A 21186-nucleotide genomic window follows, 5' to 3' on the forward strand; every position below is an offset into this window, starting at 1 on the left:
CTCAAGTTTACACAATAAAATTAATTCTCCTACTGAAAATATGTGTTCAAAGCAAGAAGAAGGAAATTTTAAAGGTTTTCTTCAATTGGAATAAAAAGTAAAATCTACAGCTTACATTGAAGAAAGGATACTTCATTCTCTAGAGTATTGCTAAAATACTAAATATATCACATAGTAAAATTACCCAAATATATAACACGGTGGAATTTCCTAGAAGCCACTGAAAACCTCTAATTCACATCAGTGAAGCCACTGAACTAAAGCTCCTGGAACTAATAACCAGGCACACCCAGTCCTATGCTTGAAGATTGTCTTAGTCCATTTTTGGTTGCTATAACAGAGCTTCTGAGACTGGTTAATTTTTTTAATTTTTAATTTTTTAATAGATTTTTTGAGAACAGGTTGTATTTAGTTACATGAATAATTTCTTTAGTGGTGATTTCTGAGATTTCATTGAACCCATCACCTGAGCAGCATACACTGTACCCAATGCATTGTCTTTTATCTCTTGCCACCCCCAACCCTTTCCCCTGAATTCCTAATGTCCAATGTATCATTATTATGCCTTTGCATCCTCATAGCTTAGTTCTCACATATGAGTGAGAACATACGATGTTTTGTTTTCCATTCCTGAGTTACTTCACTTAGAATAACAGAGGCTGGATAATTTATAAAGAAAATAAATATATTTATTTTATTGTTGTGAAGTCTTAGAAGTTCAAGGTCAAAGGGCTGCATCTGGTAAGAGCCTTTTTCATGGTAGGGACTTTGCAGAATCCTGAAATTGTACAGGGCATCACATAGTGAGGGTTTCAGCATGCTAGCTCAGGTCTCTTCTTCTTCTTCTTATAAAGACATCAATCCTACTCCATTAATCCATTAATTTGTTAATCAATAAATCCGCAAATAGATTTACCCATTCATGAGAGCACAGCCTTCTGACTCAATTACTTCGTAAAGGCACCACCTTTCAATACTGCCACATTGTGGAGTAAGTTTCCACATGAGTTTCTGAGGGGGGAAACATTCCAACTGTAGCACAGAGGGGCAATATTTTTCTTCCTTCATTGTACTAAAAATTATATAATTGAAAAATAGAGCCTCCTATGAAAGAAAACATGAAAGTTTAAAAAGCTCTCATCTATCTATCTATCTAGCCATCCAACAACTTTTATAAACAAATGAAAATATTGTGTATCAAGAAGAAGAGAATATTTTGAAATTATACATTTTCTATTGCCTAAGATTTATGCAGCCACTATTTGCAGTATTTTTGTTTTTTACAAAATGAATGACTTTATTTTAATGAGAAAATTATATTACTTCCTAAAAATGTAATACTATGCTTGGGGCTTAGTCTTTATAGCTAGTGTAATAATAAAATGTTCCTGAAAAAAATTTAAGTTATAAAGAATTATGCAAATTTAAATAATTTAAAGCTGTTACATCCAAATTATGGGAAGACAGATGAATAATAGAAAATTCTTTTGAAAGTGCATAAACCTAAATCCCCTCCCTGCACTTCCTATATTCTACTGGAGGCATAAGGACTGTGGTAAGCCACTGGGTAAAACTGGAAGAAACTCACGATAGTGCCACAGTTGGGACCTTTTAAATAATAAGCATTGGTGTGGGAACAACTATGTGTAAGGGTTGTTTGGGTACAGAAGGAAGTAACAAACCATTCTTAAGATGGATAAAGACTTAGAATGAAACTATGTGAATAAATCACTGATCTTGCAATTAGAAATAGGGCTTAGAAAAATTATCCAGGTGATTTTGACTAATGTCCATGAATTGGACTGGGCTGCCACTGCTATATTATTCATGTAGTTCTACACTATTTCTGTTAATGCTGGCAGTATTGTAAGGGGTACTAGTTTGTGCTGAGAAGCCTTCCTTTCTTCTTATTTCTGAATATAATGTTGTTCACTATAAACCACAACCCCAAGGTCAGACTTTCTCGAGGCTGAATTTTATAAAACTGGAGAACAATGAGAACTTGAGAACTCATCATCTTCTACTGCTTGTCAATCCAAAACTACTCATGAGATTTCAACAGACATACCCATCTGAGATCTGAGATGCCACATGAGACTTCAATAGGTAAAGAACAATACAATCCATTTACAAAGTGGGGCAAGAAACTTTTGCTTATGTCAAGAAACACAGACTCTACAGCCTGATATGCAGGTTTAATTTCATTCTATACAATTAATTAACCTATGAGCTTTGGAAAATTACTTAATATGTTGGTATTTTTTTAACATATAAAATGTAAATTGCAGTATGTACTTGATGGAGCATACTTTGAATCGATGAAATAGTTTATGTATTAAGCCCTTAGAAAACTAAGTACATACAAAATATATGTTAGCTATGGTGATATCCTAGCAAGACATTTGAATTATAATTTTTTTAAACCAAGGCCTCTAAATGGAAATGACAAAATACATTCAGGAAAGAGAAATAGAATATCATCAGACTTCTCATAAGCAATATTGAATATATATTAAAAATAAAGCAAAATTAGACTATTGAAACAAAGGTTGGGGCCGGGCGCGGTGGCTCAAGCCTGTAATCACAGCACTTAGGGAGGCCGAGACGGGCGGATCATGAGGTCAGGAGATCGGAGACCGTCCTGGCTAACACGGTGAAACCCCGTCTCTACTAAAAAATACAAAAAACTAGCCGGGCGAGGTGGCAGGCGCCTGTAGTTCCAGCTACTCGGGAGGCTGAGGCAGGAGGATGGCGTAAACCCGGGAGGCAGAGCTTGCAGTGAGCTGAGATCCGGCCACTGCACTCCAGCCTGGGCGACAGAGCGAGACTCCGTCTCAAAAAAAAAAAAAAAAAAAAAACAAAGGTTGGAAGTATAAATAAGATACATTATTTAATTGTTTGAGTAATATGGCAGAATAAGGGGATCCTGACTACCCCTCCTGCTGCAGTCTCATCAATAAACACCTACAAATGGTGTTTAAACCTAGCAAAAGCCAAAATCCAGTTGAATTTTTTTTTAGTCATCCAGCCTCCTACACACTGGATGACTAAGAAAATATCCACATAAGGATAGAAAAGGTGGAGATACACTTACACACTAACATCACCCTGAGCACAGAGCTTTATACTCCACTCAGAAAGAAAAATCCACTCTGAGGATTCTTCCTGAGGGGTAAGGGGCTTATACTTCACTGATAATGTCCAAGTTTTACAGTCCTTTCCAGAAAGTTTGGCTCTTTAATTATTGTGCATAAAAAAAACAAAACAAACAAAAAAAAAAACTTTCTGGCTCTTTTTTTATGACGATCATAAAAAAAGTAAAGACAGGCTAAGACACTTATGCGACACCATCAAATAGAATAAGGTACACATTATCAGAGTACCAGAAGTAGAGTAAAAAAAGAAAGAAATAGAAAATAGATTCAAAGAAATAATAGACGAAAGCTTCCCAAATTTGAAGAAAGAATTAGATGTGCATATCCAGAAAGCTGAACATACACCTAATAGGATGAATCTAAAGAGATCTACACCTAGATATATTATAATCGAATTGTCAAAAATTAAAGACAAAAAAGGAATATTAAAAACTTCAAGGGGAAAAAGACATGTTACAAACAAGGGAACCATAAATCTATCTGCAGATTTTGCAACAGAAACTTAACAGGCCAGAGGTAGTGGCATAATATATTCAAAAAGGTGAAAAAAAAAACCCTGTAAATCTAGAATACTATATCCAGCAATCTTATCCTCCAACAATGAAAGCGAGATTAAAACTTTCTCAGACAAAAAAAAAAAGTTGAGAGAACTTATAATTATACTTATCTTACAAGAATGCTGGAAGAGTCTTCAAAGTGAAGAAAAACATCACTAAAGAGCAACATGAGAATGTACAAAAATGTAAAACTCACTGGTAAAAGTAAGTATATAGTAAAACTCAAAACACTTGTAATGGTGTGTGAGAATTAATTATATCTTCAGCATACAATTAAAAATAAAACTATTAAAAACAACCATAGCTACAATAATTTGTTAAGGGACAGAAACTATAGAAGATAAATAAATATGTCATCAAAAACAAATTGTTGTGTGGGGAGGAAAAGTGCAGTTTTTGCAAGTGATTAAAGTTAAGTAGTTATCAACTTAAATCACTATTATTAGTATAAGATGTTATATGTAACTCTCACGGTAATCATAGAGCAAAAACCCTTAGTAGGTACATAAAAGATAGAAAGAAAAAATTCAAAGCATACCAGTACAGAAAATCATCAAACTGCAAAGAAAAACAGGAAGAGAGAAAGAAAGGAACAAAGGATCTATAAATTAACTAGAAAACAATTAACAAAATGATCATAGTAGGTCCTTACCTATCAATACTTACTTTGAATGTAAACAGATTATTCAATCAGAAAACTTTGAGTGACTAAATTAATGAAAAAAGAAAGACTCAACCCTATGTCTGCAAGAGATGCACTTTACCTCTAAGGACACACATAGACTACAATAAAGGGATAGAAAAATATATTCTATGTGTATTAGGGTTCTACAGAGGGACAGAACTAATAGAATATATGTACATATGAAAGATAGTTTATTAGTGAGAACTGGCTCACATGATCACAAGGTGAAGTCCCAGGATAGACGGTCTTCAAGCTGGAGAAGAAAGAAGCCAATAGTGGCTCAGCCTGAGTCCAAAAGATTCAAAAGCAGGGAAGCTGACAGTGCAGCCTTCAGTCTGTGGCTGAAGGCTCAAGAGCCCCCAGAAAACCACTGGTGCAATTCTAAGAATCCAAAGGCTAAGTAACCTGAAACAATGTCCAACGGTGGGAGGAATGTAGGGAAACATAGAGCCATTCTACCTTCTACTGCCTGGTTTGTGATGGTAGGTCTTCCTCTCCTAGTCCACTGACTCAATTATCAGTCTCCTCTGGCAACACCCTCACAGACACACCCAGCAACAATACTTTACCATCTATGTAGGCATCCTGAAATCCAATCATGTTGACACTTAATATTAACGATCACACTGTGCAAGTTGAAACCAACGAGAATGGGGGTAGCTATACTTATATAAGACAAATAAACTTTATTTCAAAAACTGTGAAAACAGATAAAACATCATTATATAATAATAAAGAGATTAATCACGTAGTTTTAAAAAATAGCAAGCATGTATGAACCCAACATAGGAGAATCCAGATATATAAAGCAAATATTAATAGATCTAAAGGAGAGCTAGACTGCAATACATTATAGTTGGGAACTTCAACACTACACTTTCAACACTGAAAAGATCACCTAGACAGAAAGCTCACAAGAAAACATTAAATTTCATCTGCACGTTACACCAAATGAATCTAACAGGCATTTAAAGAGCAATCCACCCAATGATGATAGAATTGCACAGATAATGCAATTATTCTCAATTGCATGCACAACATTCTCCAGGATAGATAATATGTTAGACTACAAGACAAGTCTTAAAATATTTAAGCAGTCTAAAATTATATCAGGTATCTTTTCTGATTGCGAGGCTATGAAACTAGAAATCAATAATAGAAGGAATCTTGGAAAACTCACAAATATATGGAAATTAAACAGGTATAACTAATGGATCAAAGCAAAAACTATGGGGAGAATTTTAAAAATATTCTGACCACAAACAATGAGAAAACCATAATATACCAAAACTTATGAAATGCAGCAAAAGCGATTCTGAGAGAAGTTTATATCAATAAATGTTTAAATAATAAGAAAGATCTCAAATAAACAACCTAATTTTATACCTCATGGAATTACATAAAGTAACATAGGCCTACATTTAGCAGAAAAAGAAAATTGCAATGTTAGGTGTAGACATAATCAAATTAGAGATTAGGAAAGCAGTAGAAACTATAACAAGCGGTTTTTCAAAAATACAAACAAAATCAACAACATTTGTTGAACTAACAAAGTAAAAAAGAGACAAGATGCAATAAAAATAAATAAGAAAAGAGGGGACATTACAACTGATACCATAAAAATATAAAGGATCATAAAAGAATATTATAAGCAACTGTACACTAATCAATGGGATAATATAAATTCCTAAATTCCTAGAAACATGCAGCTCACCAAGATTGAATCAGTAATAAACAGAAAATCTGAACAGACCTATGAACAGTAATGAGTTTGAATCAGTAGTGGAAAGTCTCTGAACAAAGGAAAGCCCAAGATCTGATAACCTCACTGCAGAATTCTGCCAAACATTTAAATAACTAATACCCATTATTCTCAAACCCTTCTAAAATAATAAAGAGGAGGAAATACTTCCACTCTTTTTATGAAGCCAGACTTATCTTGAGGTCAAAGTCAGACAAGGACCCTGCAAGAGAATAAAACTACATGCCAATATTACTAAAGAATATAGATTTAAAAATCCTCAATAAAATGCTGGCTAACCGATTTCAACAGCACATTAAAAAGATCATTCACCATAATCAAGCCGTATTTATCCCAGGGATGTGAAGATGGGTCAACACACATAAATCTATAAATGGGATGCACTATATTAATATAAAGGACAAAAGTCATATGATTATGCAGACGCAAAAAAGTATTTGAAGAAATTCAATAATCCTTCATGATAAAAACTTTTCAGTGAAATAGACATAGAAAAGATACATACATAGACCGGATTTTAACATGATAAAGGCCATATAAGACAAGCCTGAAGCTAACATCATACTGAACAGTGAAAATTAGAAAACTTTTCCTGTAAGTTTAGAAACAAGAAAAGGATGCCCACTTTCCCCACTTTAATTCAACATGGCACTGGAAGTGCTAGCCAGAACAATTAGGCAAGAAAAATAAATTAAAAATAATTATACAAGAAAGGAAGAAGTCATATTTTCTTTGCTGAGTGATGACATGATCTTATACATACAAAAGCTGGAAGACTCCACCAAAATACTGCTAGAACTGATTTTTAAAATCAGTAAAGTTTCAGGTTACTAAATCAACTTACAAAAGTCAGTAGCATTTTTATAGACTAAGAATATACTATTCATAAAAGAAATTAATAACAACCTCATTTTTGTAGCTTCAAAAATATTTAGTATTATGGTAAAATTAACAAAGAAAGTGAAAGATCTGTCCAGTGAAAACTATAAAATATTCATAAAAGGAAAGAAAGAAGACACGAATAAATGACAGACATGTCATATTTCATGGACCAAAATAATTAATATTGTTAAAATGTCCATACTACAAACAGATCTACAGATTCAATTCAGTATCTGTCAATATGCTAGCTAATGTCATTTTTTTACAGATAGAGAAAACAATTCTAAAATTTATATGGAACTAGAAGACACTCCAAATAGCCAAAGCAATCTTGAACAAATGAACAAAGCTGGAGGCATCATAATCTCTGATTACAAAATGTGTTATGAAGCTATAGACATCGAAACCTCAAGGTACTTGCATAAGAGTAGACACATCAACCAATGAAAAAAGATAAAACCCTCAGAAATAAACCCTAGTATTTATGGTTAATTGATTTTTGACAAATGTGTCAAGAACACATGAGAAGGAAAGTTTATTCAGTAAATACTGTTAAGAAAATTAGATATCCATATCAGAAGAATGAAATTGAACCCTTATCTCACACCATACACAAAAATCAACTCAAAATAAATAAGAACCTTCAATGTGAGACTTGAAACTGTAAGTTACTAGAAGAAACATAGGAGAAAAATTCCATGTCATTCATCTGGGCAATTATTTTTTGGATGGGGCTCAAAAACACAAGCAATAGAAGCCAAAATAAAGTGGGATTACATCAAACTTAAAAGCTTCTTCATGGCCTAGAAAGCAATCAATAAAACAAAAAGATAACCTATGGAACAGGAGAAAATATTTGCAAACCCCTTACATTGGAACCCATATATCTGAAAAGGATCTAATATCAAAAATATATAAATAACTCAAACAACTCAATAGCAAGAAAAACAAATAATATGATTGAAAAATGGTCCAAAGATCTGAAAAGACATTGCTCAACAGAAAATATATAAATGGCTAGCAGATATATGAAAAAATGTTCATCTGTACTTGTCAGAAAATGCAAATTAAAACCACAACATGATATCACTTTACACTTGTTAGAATGGCCATTATCAAAGCAAAGCAAACAAACAAACAAAATAGGGAAAAAAATGTTAGCAAGAATGTGGAGAAAAGGAAATCTATGTGTGTTGTTGGTCTTATAAATTAGTAAAGCCATTTTGGTGCAGCTGTTATGGAAAACAGTATGAGGGATCCTCAGAAAACTAAAAATAGAATTACCATATGACCCAGCAATTCCACTTCCGGCTATATATCCAAAGAAATTGAAATCAGTATATCCAAACAATATCTGCACTCTCATGTTTATTTCAGCATTATTCTCATTAGCCAAGATGTGGAAGCCACCTATTTATCTGTCAAAAGATGAATAGCTAAAGAAATTGTGGTAGATATACTACTCTGACTTAATAGAGAAGGAAATAGGAAATTCAGACATTTACAACATGGATGGAACTATAGAACATTATGCTACATGAAATAATCCAGGCACAGAAAGATAAATACTATATAATCTCACCTATATGTGAAATCTAAAAAGTCTATCTCATAGAAACAGAGAGTACAAAAGTAGTAACCAGAGGCTAGGGGGATGGGGCAGTATGGGGTAAGAGGACATGTTGATCAAAGGGTACAATATTTTAGTTAGACTGAAGGAATGTTTTTACTGATCCATTGAATTGCATGGTGACCACAGTTAATAATAATATAAATTTCAAAATTGCTGAAAGAACAGATTTTCAACATCTTGAATCCCAAAGGGCTAAGTCATTGAGGCGATAGATAAAACATCACACTGTACCCCATAAATATACACAATTATTATTTATCAATTAAAATAAATTAATTTAAAAAGTATATTGCTTAACTATGACATCATTCAAAGAGTGTAAAATGCATATTTAGACATACATGTATACAGAAAACAAAGCATACATGTAATATTTCTGATAATTTCAATAAAATGTTTTTTAAAATCATGTTTTGAAAAACAATATTCTAGAAATGGTGAAAATAAAGCCTATAAGCAACATGAAAGAAATAACAGTATTTGTAAAAAATATTCATATTATATTAAAATGCTGATGAAATGTAAACTTTAACATATGTTATAGAAAGAGATTATTAATGTATTTTCCTAGACACATACAATAAACATGCAAGACATAGCAATAATAGCAACAACAGAAACAAAATACCTTGATGAGGTTGAAGTTGGAAGGTAGGATCCACTGGGGAGGTAGGTAATCACATTTTAACTTTGATTTATCAGTAAACAATTAAAATTTTAATTGATAAAGATGAGCACCATTAACTAACAGTTTCCAGGTGCAACTTCTTTTAATTCACCATGTGGTATATGCCGTGGCCACTCTAAACTTGACCCATCCCTAAGGGATTAGGGAGCCCATTAATAGGAAACTTTCTTTTGAGACTCGCCAATGGCTTTTTTGATACATTCTCAGAACTCAGAATAAATGAAAACTTGGGAAAGCAGTATCAAAACATTTATGGAATGTCAGCATCAGTTAATGGCACTTTTAAGAGCTAGACCTAGAGCAACTCAAATGCAGGGCCTCCAAATGTCAAATTCTGAGAAGAAATAATCTAATTGCTAAACATGCTTATGATGTACAGCCCTAGATCTCATATACATCACCAGATCAATCAGAAATTCCTGGAATAAAGCCCCTGGCAGAACTAACGAGAGGATTATGTTATGTTATCTATTATACATATAATCATAATTCATGATTAACAAGTGTTTTTAATGGGAGAATAGTTTTCTATTATTACTAGTTATGTTTTTAAGAAAGTTTTAGATAAAATATGCTAACATAAGGAATTATTTCTGAATTTATCTTAAAGATTTGAGTTGCTAAGGCTGTGACTATACTCTTACAAATGGGAATTTTCAGGGGAAGGGTAGATGTAGAAGCATAAGCTGGCTGAATATTGAAGGAGCTTGTGGCTGCTACCATATACATCCTCCTCTGATGATCAGAAATTGAACTTTATAGATTTCCTGAGAAAGGAACAGAAACAGCAAGCAGAAGTCAGGTAATGGTCTTGGTGAAAAATAGATTTCTAACTTTGTAACTGACACCCCTATATCCTACCCAATGGAGAATGTCTGAATCAACCTCTTTTAGGCACAAACATAAGCAAAAACATGAGGGTCTAACAGTTCATATAATTTACTTTGTTTCCTTATTTGTCCAGTGTCACAATACATATGCGTTTTTTATTATTGCTGATTTTTTAAAGCCAGCATATTTGAAGTTTCTGTTCTAGTTAATAGGCATAGATGCATTGAAAACAACTAAGAATAAACTTTAATTCCTTTACTTGGCTTAGAAGTCAGGTGCAATGGTTAATAGAATAGTTTCTTGCAAAACTGGGCAATGGGTCAAGTTTGATGTTATTACACTTTTTAAAAACCTGAATCTTTCCTTCCTATCTCCTGTTATCTCCAGGGAGCTGATCAACGCATTTTATCCACAGTGAAAATTCTCCCTGTACTGTTTTCAGAGGGGATTACCTCAAAATTGCACAATTGTTACATCCACTGATCCAATGCCCTGAGGACCCAGGTTTCAGTTAGCTGCTACAGGAAATAATCACAAGAACCATGCTGAGACCATGGCTAATACCATTGTTACATAAATTCTGTTTCTGATAACTTTTACAATGAATGGGTATGGAGTTAGTTTTCTACCAAGTAAATAGAGCATGTTCATTATTTAAAAATCGAAAGAACAAAAAATGTACATAAGAGATTATTTTTTTTGAAGAAGGGGAAAAAAATAAAAACCTAGCTGCAATATTAACATTTTGGGCTATTCTCGCTTTGGATTTTTTGCTGTCCTTGAGACTATGCTTGTATTTTCTCCCCTCAGTTTGTTTTTCAAATGTATCATTCTGTATGTAATATATGGTTTATAATTCATACTTTCCACATGAAAAGTGGTTAAGGGAAATTATTTTCATAGTATAACTTCTGGAATACACTGCTTTTTAAAACTTGCTTTTTATTAATTATATAATTTCTTTCAATATTTCAAACATCCTTAATATGGCAGAGAACATAGTGAATATAAAGTTTTGTGTTCATTTAATGTAATTTGTCTTGAAAAATACAAGAGAACATAATATGTATGTGTGTGTAGTCAAAGGATAATTATGAAATGAAAAGGTAGGTAAGAACAATCACATCACATGATCACCCTGCCTGATTACATCTCTCTCACTGTCTCTAGGGTTAACCAGTATATTTACTTTTGTTATGAACTTTGCCTTGATTTTTAATAGTTTTTCCAAATGATAAAAAATAGTTTGGTTTTTGTCCATTTTAAACATTATATAAATATCAAATTATGTTTTATTTTGTGACTTTTTGCCTTGTCTTTTCTTGATATATCAGCTTGTGAGATTTACCTAGTTTAATGCATGTAACTATATTTGGTGATTTTTATATACAAATTAATATCCTGTTATATAAACATACCACTATGTATGCCTTTACTTGCGTTATTCTCGATAACAACAGTTCAAAGTCAGTGACAAGGTCAGAGTTTCCATGGATGTCAAGTAGTAGGCAGCACCAAGTGGGTAACACACTCTCCTGGTATACATTTCATTGATTTTCCTTCAATATGCTAATGAGTGAATATAAGCAACTGTGAAAAAAATTAGATAGCATACATCACTCGGATAGATCACTTGAGGCCACTAGTTCAAGACCAGCCTGGCCAACACAGTGAAATCCTGTCTCTACTAAAAATACAAAAAATTAGCTGGGCATGATGGCACATACCTGTAATCCCAGCTACTCGGGAGGCTGAGACATTAAAATCTCTTGAACCCATGTAGTGGAGGGTTCAGTGATTTGAGATCATGCCAATGCATTCCAGCCTGGGCAACAGAGTGAGACTGTCAAAAACAAAAAAAGCTTAATTTTTATTTTATTTTATTTTTTTTCCATTTCTTTTTCTTTTATTTTTTTTAAAATTTATTTATTATTATTATACGTTAAGTTGTAGGGTACATGTGCATAACGTGCAGGTTTGTTACATATGTATACTTGTGCCATGTTGCTGTGCTGCACCCATCAACTCGTCATTTACATCAGGTATAACTCCCAATGCAATCCCTCCCCCCTCCCCCCTCCCCATGATAGGCCTCGGTGTGTGATGTTCCCCTTCCTGAGTCCGACTGATCTCATTGTTCAGTTCCCACCTATGAGTGAGAACATGTGGTGTTTGGTTTTCTGTTCTTGTGATAGTTTGCTAAGAATGATGGATTCCAGCTGCATCCAAGTCCCTACAAAGGACTCAAACTCATCCTTTTTTATGGCTGCATAGTATTCCATGGTGTATATGTGCCACATTTTCTTAATCCAGTCTGTCACTGATGGACATTTGGGTTGATTCCAAGTCTTTGCTATTGTGAATAGTGCCGCAATAAACATACGTGTGCATGTGTCTTTATAGCAGCATGATTTATAATCCTTTGGGTATATACCCAGTAATGGGATGGCTGGGTCATGTGGTACTTCTAGTTCTAGATCCTTGAGGAATCCCCATACTGTTTTCCATAATGGTTGAACTAGTTTACAATTCCACCAACAGTGTAAAAGTGTTCCTATTTCTCCACATCCTCTCCAGCACCTGTTGTTTCCTGACTTTTTAATGATTGCCATTCTAACTGGTGTGAGATGGTATCTCATTGTGGTTTTGATTTGCATTTCTCTGATGGCCAGTGATGACGAGCATTTTTTCATGTGTCTGTTGGCTGTGTGAATGTCTTCTTTTGAGAAATGTCTGTTCATATCCTTTGCCCACTTTTTGATGGGGTTGTTTGTTTTTTTCTCGTAAATTTGTTTGAGTTCTTTGTAGGTTCTGGATATTAGCCCTTTGTCAGATGAGTAGATTGCAAAACTTTTCTCCCATTCTGTAGATTGCCTGTTCACTCTGATGGTAGTTTCTTTTGCTGTGCAGAAGCTCTTTAGTTTAATGAGATCCCATTTGTCAATTTTGGCTTTTGCTGCCGTTGCTTTTGGTGTTTCAGACATGAAGTCTTTGCCCATGCCTATGTCCTGAATGGTACTACCTAGGTTTTCATCTAGGGTTTTTATGGTATTAGGTCTAACATTTAAGTCTCTAATCCATCTTGAATTAATTTTCACATAAGGAGTAAGGAAAGGATCCAGTTTCAGCTTTCTACTTATGGCTAGCCAATTTTCCCAGCACCATTTATTAAATAGGGAATCTTTTCCCCATTTCTTGTTTCTCTCAGGTTTGTCAAAGATCAGATGGCTGTAGATGTGTGGTATTATTTCTGAGGACTCTGTTCTGTTCCATTGGTCTCTATCTCTGTTTTGGTACCAGTACCATGCTGTTTTGGTTACTGTAGCTTTGTAGTATAGTTTGAAGTCAGGTAGCGTGATGCCTCCAGCTTTGTTCTTTTGACTTAGGATTGTCTTGGAGATGCGGGCTCTTTTTTGGTTCCATATGAACTTTAAAGCAGTTTTTTCCAATTCTGTGAAGAAAGTCATTGGTAGCTTGATGGGGAAGGCATTGAATCTATAAATAACCTTTGAAAACTGGCACAAGACAGGGATGCCCTCTCTCACCACTCCTATTCAACATAGTGTTGGAAGTTCTGGCTAGGGCAATCAGGCAAGAGAAAGAAATCAAGGGTATTCAGTTAGGAAAAGAAGAAGTCAAATTGTCCCTGTTTGCAGATGACATGATTGTATATTTAGAAAACCCCATTGTCTCAGCCCAAAATCTCCTTAAGCTGATAAGCAACTTCAGCAAAGTCTCAGGATACAAAATTAATGTGCAAAAATCACAAGCATTCTTATACACCAGTAACAGACAAACAGAGAGCCAAATCAGGAATGAACTTCCATTCACAATTGCTTCAAAGAGCATAAAATACCTAGGAATCCAACTTACAAGGCATGTAAAGGACCTCTTCAAGGAGAACTACAAACCACTGCTCAGTGAAATCAAAGAGGACACAAACAAATGGAAGAACATACCATGCCCATGGATAGGAAGAATCAATATCGTGAAAATGGCCATACAAACCTCTTTCTTTTATATATTACCCAGTCTCAGGTATGTCTTTATTAGCAGCATGAAAACAGACTAATACAAGGATACTGCTTATTACTTCTTTGCGAATGATATTTAATATGAGATGAAGTGATATATCTTTTAGTTTGGTGGGGAATATCCTGGAATGCTTTTCAGCATTGAAAGTCAACCATTTTCTGAGGTGGTCGGTATTCAAAACTTCATAGGGTTAATCTCTCACCTGCTGAAATACATTCATCTTACTAAAGCTTCCAGTACATTAACCGTGGCTTGCTTGCCTAATCTAGTTAGTCTGATGTACTTAATGTATTAGGTCAACGTTATGGTTTGTATTTCACACCACCCAGCACTGACATACCATGAACCTAACATCTGTTGTGATATAGCTTAACCTAGAATGAAGTCAGGGATTCTTGCACAGATGGAAATAATATCATCTGCAACAGGCAAAGACTCACAGTCATTGACAGAGTAGAACAAAATTTTCACGTAGATCAGAAGGACAGAAGACATAGCATGGAGTGGAAATTGGTTTTATTTTAGAGACAAATGAAGAGATGACCCAACCTAAATAACAATCCTATACTTCTCTTATGGTACCTTTAACTTCTATCAATAGAAGTTTATTTTGTAAACAGTGTCTAAGAATCTCCTGTTAAATTAAAAATATCTCTAAAAGAGAAAATATACTATTCCATTGTCAACTTCTAATAAAATAGATTAAGCAGTTGTTTCACAAAAGATTTGTCAGGTTTTAAGAGGAGCAGCCGTGCATTTTGGGATAGTAATGAGAAAGAAACAAATTTATTTCAACTATCTTCTTTAAATTTTACTATGTGATTTCTCATTACCCAAAACAAAATAAAGTAGTTATCCTTGGCATGGAATATAAAATCATCCCTAATCTAGGCCTTGCTTACCTGTGAATTCTTTTTTATCACCGATTTTCCATTTACATATCATTTTAGCTACATCAAATTTTTATTATTTCCATTGCCTCAAGACATCCTCTGCCAGTTAACTAAACTCTACTCATTATTCAATATGTAACTGAGGGGTTACTTCTGTGAAGTCTTTCATGCTCGTCTTCCCTCAGACTTTTCCTCAGGCTTAACTAGGTGAGTTTCCTATGAGCTCCCATAATATACTACAAATTTATCTCTTTATATTTGTCTTGTTAATGTTCAGATTATATACCTATTTCTCCCAATAAAATGAAAGTTAAAGGCTTTGGCAAGTGACCTTGAGATATTGAGCCATAAAGAGAGTGGCAGCACATAATAGGTGCTCAACAAAAAAGTAGATAGATGATTAAATTTCCACAGGTCCAGGGGCTCTCTCATGATGAACAGGCATCAAACAGATACCACAATGAGTGTTCTTTGGACTACATAAGAAATGTTCAATTTAAAATATTGCCTTCATCAGATTTTTTGCTGAAAGTCACCATTATAAAACAAAATTATTTACTCTGATGCATATACTCTGTAATCCCCAAGTGTATGAAGTTAGCTCTGGAGGAGTCTTATAAATTACTTTTATAAATCACCAGAGAAAAGACTGTGAAATAATAACTAAGTGTTTGGGGAATTTGCAATAAGCACTAATGCATATAGAGAGTAAACTAAGTGGTATGCATCATTAAAAAATAAAAATATTTTCTTCTTCCTATTTTAAATCCTTTAACTGCATTTAAATATTTAAAGCTTAGGGGCTTCAGAGGAAATGAAAGCACCATCGATGTCTCTGGAGGGATACTTCCATCCAGTGCTCCTGAGCTAATGTCAATATTTACATGTTTTAAAAGTCATCTGTAAATGGCAGGGATTCTTCATCCTGAAATAGTTTGGTTTTGGTTCAGCCTAACAAGATACAGATGTTTATATCAGAATCCACATCCTGCAACCCTTTTTAATTTATAATGCAATTTATCTTGCCCCAAAGTCACTTATGTAAAACTAGACAACCATTTTCCACATATTTTGCTTTTTAAAAAATAATTGAGATAATGACTATTAAATGCCTACTTTATTGGAGACAGCATATTGGAGCTAACTATGCATTGTCTCCAATCCTCACCCCTAGTTAAGTATGCTATTTGTATTGTATAGATGAGGGAACTAATGTTTAGAAAGGATAAATGACTAATTCAAGGAGTAGCTACAAATATTTTAGGATATAGGGTTGTAGAAAAAAACTTTTCATAACAGTCAATTGTTTAAACCTATACTAAAAGTTAATTGAGTATTTGCAAGTACAATTATTAAAAACAAAATAAAAAGGCCTAAAAATAAACATACACAATCCCAGTAGGAAAGAGTATGAGGTAAGAATGCATAGAGGACAAATGAAATTGATATAAAAATATTACATTATATAAATTAAAAATTTCTCCATACTTTATGCATTTTATTCCAGAATATGTGGAAATATTTATTATACTGACTCTAATACATGTATAACATATGTGTACATATGCATATAAAACACAAAAGAATCTAAATTACATTCAAGATTATGAAGAGAGAAGTAAAAGTGTCCAGATGAATAGAAACCTCATAACATGTTCCTACTTATTTAAATTAGTTTTGTTTAATCATGTTTTAAATTATATAAATGTAAGACTACTAGTTGGTGAAGACTGTTAGAAACAATTTGCGAATCAGATGTAAAGCAGGGAGGAAAGAAGTCACAGAAGAGTAGGTTAAGAAAGAGAATGTTGAGAAGCGAAGAGAGATAAGGAGACTGATTACTAATGAACTTTGCAGATTTTAAGTTAAAGATGTAAAAATATTTTCAATATATATAGATAAATTAGACTATGATGCAGAGTCTTAAGTAATATCGAGTCTTTTGTATTATTTCAGCTGAACCATTGTGTGAGAGAACAATGAAGATAAAATTATAAAACCAATTGTTTAAAATGTTCATTTTTAATCCCTGAGTGCTTTTATATTTACAAATATAGTTGAAAAATCAACTTTTACAACCAATGATAACTTTTAAACTATCAATCCAAATATTAGTTTTAAAATTGTAAAGAGATTTTCCTGACCCTACAATATGCTATTGAATTATGTGTTGAAGTAAAACTTATAAAATGATACCTGAAAATCTAATACACTCTTACCAAGGCTAGAAAGCAGACTGCTTTATCATTAGTGTACCTATCTATGGCCAATAAATGATTTTCACATGAAAAATACTTAACATTACTACCATGTTATTTGAACTTGTATTGATGCCAAAGCAGAGTTTGTCTATGGTTCCCATATGGCATATACTACATTAGATAGTCAGTTACAGCGATCAAAATTAGAAATATTACAACACTGTGCACTGAACTAGTTATTTGGAAAACTACAGATGTCAGGAAAAATACACAGGTCTTCAATAATGTGATGTAAGACAAGTAGAGCTGGACACAGGAAATCACTTTATTCTATCCTCAGTGGACATCGTCCTTCTGTGAACTTCCAAGTTCTTCAAGAGTTTCTTGAAACAAAAGTAATACAAAGTATAAAATATAATACAAAAGATAAAACAATGAAATGCTCTTTTCTAAAGTGTATAAATTGAGGAACCAATGTCATTAAAACATAATTGTGGTGAAGCAAAAAATCTGAGTAGGCAAAGTAAAGACCAACTTTGCTGGAACACACCCCTGCCCCTAAAGGTTACTTAAGAAAAAATATGACTTACCAACTCCTTGGTACCTTAAAAGGCCAGTTTAAAAATTTTACTATATTCCATCTCAATATATCTTAGTCTGTATTAAAAATTCCAGTAATAAGAATAATCTCTCAAATCTTAAAATGGCGTCACCATTAAAGTTTCCCCTGAAATATCACGTCTTCAGAGATGGCTTCTAAGATCCCTTAAACCAAAGTAGATATTCCACCCATTTCTAGTTTCTATCCAGCTCATTAGTCAAGGTTATTCATGTCATATAATACCTAAAAGTCTCGGAAATGATTATAATTATTCAATTGGCTATTTATCTGATGCCCATCCCTAAATGTAAATTGAATGGAGAACTGGGACTTTTATATTGCTAAGGTCTTGAAGAGTTAATAGAAAGCAGGAGCTCAGTAAATATTTGTTCACTGAATAACATATACTTCAAATTGATTTCAGTCCTATTGTATTATAGGTTCAACTTAAACATGTGCAGCTTTTCTATTTCATCAGAGACTACCTCTAAAATGCAAAAATAACTTTTTGTTTGTTTGTTTTGAGACAGGGTCTCACTCTGTCACTCATGCTGGAGTGCAGTGGTGTCAAACTCGGTTCACTGTAACCTACACCTCCCGGGTTCAAGTGATTCTCATGCCTCATCCTCCTGAGTATCTGGGATTACAGGCTTGTGCCACCACACCTGGCTGATTTTTGCATTTTTAGTAGAGATGGGATGTCGCCCTTTTGGCCAGGCTGGTTTTAACTCCCAGCCTCAAGTCATCTGCATGCGTAAGCCTCCCAAAATGCTGGGATTACAGGCATGGGCCACCATACCAGCCCAAAAATAACTCTTTAAGGGTAATATTTTAGTTATGTCAGCTAATATATTTTGTAATATTCAAGAAAAATTTGGAACATGATAAAGCACTCATTCTCCATATAACAAAATTTATCTGTTGCCTCCTATATATCAGATGTTGAAACTTTTGTTGCATATATTTTTAGTTAAATCCTCAAAACATCTGTATGAGTTGATTATTTTATCATTACTACATAGTAAGATTAACAGAATAATTTTAAATCTACAAGAGGTACACTCAGCATCAGAAGGCAAGAGTCAGTTCCTCTATTTGTAAAAAAAATGTTGTTTTCTTTACTTGACAGTTGTATAGCTAGGCATTTAGGTTGTCTCTGAAGCCTAAAAGAAATCCTATGATCTTACATGGCATAATTTTACATTTTATCTTTAAGTCAAACTGAGAAGTCACAATCCTATAAAAATCTGAAATTATCAGGTATAACTCCCAATGCAATCCCTCCCCCCTCCCCCCCCCCATGATAGGCCCCTGTGTGTGATGTTCCCCTTCCTGAGTCCAAGTGATCTCGCAGCACACCAACATGGCACAAGTATACATATGTAACAAACCTGCACGTTATGCACATGTACCCTACAACTTAAAGTATAATAATAATAAATAAATTAAAAATAAAATAAAATAAAATAAATAAAATAAAAAAAAATCTGAAATTATCAATGTGTTTAAATATAAATATTATGAGTCAGCAAATTATTTAAATTAAAAACCAGAATCTGTGTATATTTTAACAAGTGAATGACTGGGTCACAGAAACAACAGCCTCACTGACATCACATAGCTCCACTGTCAGGGAATTTTGCTCCATCCCAAGTGTTCCAGAGTACTAGCCATTAGTCCACGTTGAAGTATAATCTGACAATGAGCACTTCGTGTGATTCAGATGCCAGAATACATAAAGTAGTTTTTTCAATTCCAAATCTGTGTTAAGAAGACCAGTAGAGCAAGAAGTTGAAAAAAAGATAATTTGCAAGTTTCCACCTTCACATGGTGGCATACATGTTTTACCTTGTTCAGTATCTACGGTAGGGAGAAGGGAAGGCAAAGATGTGTATACAAAATGAATATCTACTTATAATAGGGCCACTTTTATAAGGCCCTTTATGATATGCGATTTTGAATACAAGGAAAGCATCTCTATAAATATATAAAAATTAATTATTATTATTATATATATATATTTTTTGAGACGAAGTCTTGCACTGTCACACAGGCTGGAGTGCAGTGGCGCCATCTTGGCTCATTGCAAGCTCCGTCTCCCAGGTTCACACCATTCTCCTACCTCAGCCGCCTAAGTACCTGGGACTACAGGCGCCCGCCACCATGCCTGGCTAATTCTTTTTTTTTTTTTTTTTTTTTTTTTTTTTTAGTAGAGATGAAGTTTCACCGTGTTAGCCAGGATGGTCTCTATCTCCTGACCTCGTGATTCTCCCGCCTCTGACTCCCAAAGTGCTGGGATTACAGGCGTGAGCCACCGTGCCTGGCCCCAACATTTCTTTTATGTAGTTGTAATTTATGTGAGCAGACTGTCCAAGAAATTCTATTGTATATTTTCTCTCATTTCACTATCTTTTTTTAATTTTGGGTATCAAAATAACATCTCTACCAACTTCGATAAATTAATATTAACTCATCTTTCTTGAGAAAGGTATTTGAAATCAATAGAAAATAAAGGGGTGATCAAGCCACTATGTCAGCTGACAGCATAAAGAATTAGGGAGGGAACTCCCTATCCGAGCAGCTCTTTTCAATTTTGGTTTCATTTCACATCCAGATCTACTTAGGTTGGTGCAAAAGTAATCGCGGGTTTTGCCATTACTTTTACATTACTTTTAATGTCAAAAACCGAGATTACTTTTGCACCAGCGTAATACTTCTATCTGGAAGAAAACTCAAATAGTCAATGAACATGGAGATGAGTTGACAGAGTATAGTCTTCTTCATAAATGCTCACTTTTTCTCCCATTTCATTTTCTTTTCATTTTGTAATTCAACAAAAGTGCTTATTTTAGGCATAGTGCTTATTGCCGTGTCTAATGAATTATGCTTTGAAATGTACCTATCAATAAAAAGGCCAGGAAATTACAGTTGTTAATGTAAGACAGATATTAGAGGAATGTTAATTACTTCTAAGATCATGTGTGCATACCTGCCATATTTGAAAGAAAGCAAGAAAATAATAGAAACTGAATTGCCTCTGACACTCTGGCAGATAGCCAGAGCTTGGCGTTCTGATGTCTCTCAAAGACATTTCAGCTTAAATATATGTATGTAGTGTTTTGTAAACAAAAATAATTCTAATCATCACACTTCGGAACCCAGCTTAAAGTATGAATACCAAAGTTAAATCACCTCATGCTTGAAATAGCCTGAAACCAAACCAAATCCCAACATTTACAAAATTCACTACTGCTTTAGAATTA

Source organism: Macaca fascicularis, chromosome 11, assembly GCF_037993035.2.
Source record: "Macaca fascicularis isolate 582-1 chromosome 11, T2T-MFA8v1.1".
NCBI lineage: Eukaryota > Metazoa > Chordata > Mammalia > Primates > Cercopithecidae > Macaca > Macaca fascicularis.